The sequence below is a fragment of the Oxyura jamaicensis genome, chromosome 2, assembly GCF_011077185.1.
Source record: "Oxyura jamaicensis isolate SHBP4307 breed ruddy duck chromosome 2, BPBGC_Ojam_1.0, whole genome shotgun sequence".
NCBI classification, from domain to species: Eukaryota; Metazoa; Chordata; class Aves; order Anseriformes; family Anatidae; genus Oxyura; species Oxyura jamaicensis.
In genome coordinates, this window is record NC_048894.1 from 52,400,286 (window position 1) to 52,407,330 (window position 7,045).

Genomic DNA, 7,045 nt, shown 5'->3' on the forward strand with positions numbered 1-7,045 from the left:
AAAAAAAAAAAAAAAAAAAAAAAAAAAAAAAAAAAAGAGCATTTCCAGATCACACATCTTCAGAAGTCTTATCCTACATGCCTTGGTAAACCCTCAGAGGCTAGGAGGCCACATGGCTATGTGGGAACAGAGCTTGACACTGTAAGGCTCTGGTCTTTTACCTAACGGTGAAACTGAAAAGCATCTGGTGTCCTTTTAGTCAGAAAAGGGGATTACGTCACTCGATTAACCCAACAGCTTTGTATTACTGCTGTTGTTTAAGCTTAACCTACACTGTGGTAGTGAGACTCCTCACTTGGATGTATGGCTTACATTGCTACTTCTGTCAGCACACCTTACACCTGGGCTTACCTAATGCAAGGAAATCAGCAAGAACAACACCTGAAAGCTGTTGAAGTAAGTAATCAGTGTTCCCACAGGCCTCCCCTTTCCTTAGGCCCAGACTAAGGGATTTTTTGCCTGCATAGAGTTTCTCAAAACTGGCTTGCCCCATGAAGTCAATGAGGGCAAGTTAAGTACTCACAGGGCCAGAAACTTCAGTTGTGCAGTGTCAGGGGATGAAATCAAACTCAGAGGCTATCATTGTGAAAGTGTGCTTTAGGTTCATACCCTCCACAAGGATGGAGGATGCACGTGAGCATTATATGGCCAACCAAATTACTGCAATAGATGTACAGACAAAAAATTATGCATTGCATACAAAATTGCAAAACCTTGTTCTCACTTAACACGTGTACACTATGCATATTTTACAAAGACTATGAAAAAGATGCCTCCAAGTTTAAAATATATTGACATTTTTTTCAGATTTCACAAATGTTTGTCTGATTTTAAAATTAATTTTCAACTATAATATAATACTTTAGAAGAGTCCAAGTTTAATAACACAAGCTTCTCACACAAACTAACTTGGTCAACTGTATGTTCTCCTTCATGAAAGGTACATTTCTCCAAGATTTACCTACAATGAAAGCAGTGAAGAGAGTATTAGCATGTGATAGAACTGTACCAAATCTGAAGATTTCTGCATTTCAGGTTTTGCTTTTTTATAATTATTTTGAAACAAGATTTCTGTCACCACAACATTTAACCCTGTTTGACATTGTAATTCACAGAAAATCCAGTTTTAATCTAATCTGTTCTGATATTTCCCACATTTTGTATGCTCTACACAAAAACAAACTATGAGACTCAAAGAGTCTAGACAAATTATTTTGCAAATGTTTCCTTTTACAAGTTTCAGGGAAAAATATATAGGCTAATCACATGCAAGGACTGTAAATGAGAAGCAAGAAGTTCATCAACAGTCGTAAGAGTTGTTCAGTCTCATAGTGCTTGCAAAGGCCTTAACCTTCTATATGTCAACAAGAACAACCCAAATCCATGAGTACAGCTCAAGAGCATCCACAGCAAAACTTGTATTGGTAGAGATGCACCTTTGCAACTTGCTTCAGTTCTTTTCACATACTTTTTTTTTTTTTTTTTCCAGAAAGAGTTGCACAAGCCATACTATGAGCTCAGCAGCTGAAGAATTTTTCAGACTTTCAGTAGACAACACAAGTCTAGGAAATCTTAAAGTGAACAGCCATAACTGTGAGCTTTGGGAGAAAGGTTCATGTTTGTTCTGTAGATGCCAAGTGCCTGGCATCATAGAGTTGTGGCTAGTAGCCAAGCCAACATCATTGCAAGATAGATAAGTAGCAGTTAAGAAAAGCCAGAATCCCACTGAAGTCAAGTTTTGCTATCAAAACAAAATAACAAAAGAAAAATCAACAAATCTTGATTTCAATGGATTTGGGATTTCACAGGAAATATTTTCCTGAGACTTGCTATATTATTTCTCTTTTACTTAAGCTTACCAAATTCTACAGACAATATGGCCAAGAAAAATAACTGCATGCAATGAAAGTCAACAAGGAGAAATTTGCTTGCTTAAACAAAGCTTGAAATACAGGAAAGGCCAAGAAAACACTTTGTTTCTTGCTACCTCAGATCAGATAAAGCATGCATTTGCTTTCTGCCAGCAGTAACATATTTTTGGACATCTTACCATCAAGGGAAACCCCAGATCTCTGTTCTGTTTTCTAAAGCATTACTCACTTGAGTGACTGGGAGAAGGAAAAAAAAAAAAAACAAAACAACAACAAAAAAAAACCTTTGATTTCTTTGCAGGGATCCCACCCCAACATCCTAGTCACACACTCCCCAGGCACAGGGTCTTCTGGTTCAGCCTCAATATTTCCCTGTGCTTGGTACTTTACCTACCAAAAAAAAAATGCCTTCCCCCTACTCAGCTTTTTATAGCAGAGACCTCACTCGTTAGGGTGCTCCTAAAGCTCACAGCTGGTCTTGCAGCTCCAGCACACCTCCACAGCTAAGAACTCACACCTAATCACAATAATTTGTCATAATTAACTGGTAATTGGAGGCAATAAGCAACGAAGCCAGAGAGATCTCAGATCTGCCACGACATTCCTCTGATCACCTGGCCACCTTTGAAAGGCTTGTCGAAGGCAGTGACAAGCACATCCTGTGCAGGGCTGATTTAACAGGAGAGGTGAGCAATGCTCACCCTGAAATCCTATTCCTGTTTTGCTAGAGCCTCTTGGGGACCCATTCCACGAAGATCACTGTGTTTGTGGCAATGGCCCAAGCACCCACTGTCCCCCTCCAATGGCTGCCACACGTTTCCCACGCATTGTCCCACTGCCATTGTCCTGATTTTCCTTCGGCAGAATGGCCACAACAGCACTTTTCATCACTGAAATGCACAGCACAAATGGGAAGCACAAGCCAAACAAAAGCTACAGCCGTTCTGTTTACTAGGGAAAAAGATCAATGGGCTTCAATGAAAGGACAGGAAGCTGATGTTCTCACTGTAACTTGTTGGTAAAACAGTGAATAGTGCTATCGAGGCTGACAAAGGCTCTCTTTTTTTTCCCTCTTTTGCCCTTTTTTTTGAATGAAGAATCCGATGGAGGGGGTTATCATGTAGTTATCAACAGGCCATGAAATAGGGAGCATCAGCAAGTTTATTCAACTCTTTTATTTGCTCTTAGGGAGTTGAACAGAAGCCTAGAAGTGCATGCTGAAAAAGGAAAAAAAAAAAAATCACACACAAAAAGACAGCCTGCTCTGGGGGGAAAGAGGAGAGAATCAAGCAGGAGAACAAGTCTGAGGGGTTTGCAGACGCATTTGCTCAGCATTTTTCCTTGTTCAGGGTACGTAGAGCATCTCAATGTATTGGTGAGGATGAGCATGGCCAACCTACACAAACCACTAACCATTCCTTACACCCACGCAAGACCACACTAGTGCTGTGACAAGCCAGCCCTTAGGGCCCTATTAGAAGCACTACACCTGGTGTTTACTTGACTAGGCCCTTATTCAGCTGCATCTGGAGCACTTTGGGATGCTCTAGTCTAGTCACCTAGAACATTTACTGGGAACCATGAAATGGGAGCTGTGCTCTGGTAGAAATACCTCTGGATTGAGCCAACTCATTAGTAAGGATCATGTTGTCCTTCCACAGACACAGTTTACAACTCAGAGAAAAAAAAGGGGGGGGGGAAGGGAGATAGAGTTGACTAACAACATTTTGCCAATGCATTGTCATATAGCCTATGCACCTGGCTTGTGCATTAATCATATAGCTGCATATTTAGGTATATCCCATATATCAGGCACATACTATGTACCACGCGTGTATCTGCAATGATGGTAAAGAATTAAAATGCTATCCTATGACTACTGCCAAGTGTTTTGCAAACACGAGAAGCAAAAATCTTTTTGCTCTCCCAAGACTCCTTTGCAATGTCCTACATATAAAATTTCAAAATCCAAATTCAAATTGAAGCTTAGCACAGGGGAAATTGTGATTTTCCTTCAAGGCTCAAAGGAAAATTCAGGATTATATGAAATACACGAGGTTAGTTATTAGTAATGTTGTTCTTCAAAGGACTATAGAAACTGAGAAGACTGATGTCATGGGAAAGCCAAGTAATTGGTGAAAATGTTTTTAAAGGTTAACTCTTTCTTTTACTGCTTTTGAAGAACTGTAAGGAGAGACTTGGTAAGATTTCCATCCTGCTCACTTTGTGCCTGGAGTATGATTCCTTGGGCTTATCACTCTCTGTGAGCCCATTTTCCTCCTCAGGGTTTTTTGGCCCCATTTTACACACTGATATAAAGCTGGTGCCCTCAGAAGCCTGAACACAGCAACACATCAGCAAGAGCTGTCCTCCCCACTGCACACACACTGCCTATTGCAGAGCCATTGAGAGGCTTCCAGTTCATCTTAACCTCTGTGGAGAAGTTTGCTTCCCTAGTGGCCAGGGTTACATACATGCATAGACTCATCCAGGTTGGAAAAGACATTCAAGATCACCAAGTCCAACCATCAACCTGACCTACCAAATCCCTAAACCATGACCTTTAGTGCCATGTCTACATCTCTTAAGTACCTTCAGGGATGGGGACTCCACCACTTCCCTGGGCAGCCCATTCCAATGCCTGACCACCCTCCCCATGAAGAAATTCTTCATAATGTCCAACCTAAGCCTTCCCTGGTGCCACTAGAGGACTTTTCCTTACATTCTGTCACTTGTCACCTAAGAACAGGGAATGCCAGCATGGGGTCATGGCACCAGAGGAAAGAGACCAGCACCCAGCATGGAGTATGGTCAGCCTTGTTCATTCCAAGTGAGCACTATTCACTCAAGCTACTGCCATGAAGCTAAATTAAACCAGAGCTTGTGGATATTACACTGTATGACCCTAATATAAGCACGCTTGAGAAGCAGTTTGTAGTACACTTACTGGAATTACCAACGCCCTCCACCTGTTTACCCTCAAACAGTGCTTGAAGTCCACTTCCCTTGCTCAAGATGCACACTGAGGGCAGGATGCAGAAGCAGATTTGAGGGCATCTTGCCCATATTCTGCATGTCCACCTCTGCCTCCTGTGTCAGACCTCAACAGAGCCAAAAGGAAGGCAAAAGCATTTCTGCTTCCCCAAGATCTGCAACATACATCCATGCACATGGGCAGCCAGCACTTGATCCTCTTCCTTTTCCTTTTTTTTTTTTTTTTTTTTTTTTAAAATGAGAGTTGACAGGCCAGAGCTTCTATTAGGGTTTGCACCAGGAATAAAGAACATGTAAACAATGAGTCACTCCAAATAAAACATGCATAACCCTTTTATTTTTCTTAATATAAGAAGTATTGCTTCTGTTCATCATTAATTTCTAATTCTACAATTCCTTGGTGTGGTCCTACTGAAACACCACTTGAGGTTTTTCACTAGTCACAGACACCAAAATTATTATCTGCCAGATAGTTTAGACGCATTTTGTGTCTCTGCACATATACTGTCAAAAATTGCTATCCGTTACGTTAAGGGCACTCCTTCCAGCATAAAAGTTTACTTGTCAGTGTAATAACTGTTGCTGAATACTTTAAGTGTATATCCTGCCTTAATCCAACAGAACTTTCAGTTTTCCTTTGGAGGCATAACAGTTGAATTGATCTTTTATACAGGGGGACAAATTTAATTTTCCAGCTCTGATTTGAAAAAGAATGCCTATTCAAGACAGCACTTAAGCCTTGCTGAAATCAATGAGACCTAAACACGTGTTTACAATTAACCATGTGCTTAAGTGGTGGTCTGAACCGGGTGAATAAATGTGAAGTCAGTAGGTCGGCTTGCATAAGAAAGAATTACCAGTCTGCGAGAGAATTACAGAATTTGGCTATAAGAGGCTGGAGGATTAGTAACAAATGTGTCATTCCTGTAAGTAATTTACTTAAACCAAAGCCATAGCAGAGCTGTTTAGAGTGTGCTCTCAGATTAATTTGAAGGACAGACTTAGAGCATAATTATCAACCAAGAACAACTGTAAATTTGTAATAATATATCAGAATCACCAACCAACTCTCAAACAAGATCTATAGAACCAAATATCCTTCTCGGATTTAATGAATTCCAGCCTGTTTCAGAGCTAGGTTGTGATTTCACATGGAAAACTGAATAAGTAACAGTGCAGGCCAGAGAAGTAATTGTGGCTCAAAAAATGAAACCAAAGAGCACATGTAAGAGCCTCCAAACCCTGCCAAAATTATTTTTGCGGTAGCAGTTTATGAGAAAAGTATGAGAAGCCATCAACAGAGCTTAAGGGTTTAAGTTCCCAACTCTCATTGACTGATAAGGGTCCTGGAGATTGTCAGGACCCCAGATTCCTCTAGGTGCTCTTAAGATAACTTGCCGGGGAGGATAAAATCCCTGTATTGGCCATATTTAAAGAAATACATTATGATTTGAAGGCAAGTTTATAGAGTACATCATTTACCTTCCTTCCCAGATTCATTCAACATTACTGGCACGTGACTAGCTGGTACATCTACGTTTGATGAGGAAGGTCACACACTCCTGTGCTGCAGAGGAGAGGAGGAAAGGGAATCATCTCCAGATGTCACTCCAGCTCTGCATGATCAATGTGAAGTTTAACAATTAAGAAGAAAGACTTGGACTGACAGGCCTTTTAGAAAAAAAAATCTGCTCTCCTACTGCACTTTTAATTCATTACAGTCACAGCTGGCTATGGAAGCAACCCTCTGAGCTGAACTGATACTGCATTTTCAGTGCCAGAAATGAAAATTCCCAACAAGAATTTGAAGAGCATAAGGGTGATTGCAACCTGCTGAGGCAATGCAGGGCTTCAGGACCCTAGAGCAGCAGTGGGAGCCATCCTTCCAGTCATCTCCCCTCCTCCTCATCATCCTCTCTCTGAGCTCAGCAGAAGCAGCAGGCTCGGCATAGCTCCTGGCTTTCCCCTCTCCACAGGTAACACAGCTGCCCTTGTGCTCAGAGCTGCACGCAACTATTCCAGGGTGTTCCAGGTAATATTCCATGTAACAGCCCAGCTCTAGAGGCTGCAACACCTCTGGAAGTTACTAATTAATTCACTACAGATGCTCTGCCCTCTCCACAGTAACTAAATCCAGTAAACGTGTGGGTCATCAGGCTAAGAAGCACAGGGCTTTGAGG

At 41.3% G+C, this 7,045-nt stretch overlaps 1 long non-coding RNA gene across 1 annotated transcript in view; it reads right to left on the minus strand.

Annotated features, from left to right (window-relative positions):
* Positions 1–6,476, minus strand: part of LOC118162947 — a 12,533-nt gene extending 6,057 nt beyond the window's left edge. The window contains exons 1-2 of the long non-coding RNA XR_004748729.1: positions 6,348–6,476; positions 4,953–5,126 (exon numbers count right to left, since the gene is read on the minus strand). This is a non-coding gene — a long non-coding RNA (uncharacterized LOC118162947). The remainder of the gene's footprint in view (positions 1–4,952; positions 5,127–6,347) is intronic.
* Positions 6,477–7,045: the final 569 nt, after the last annotated feature.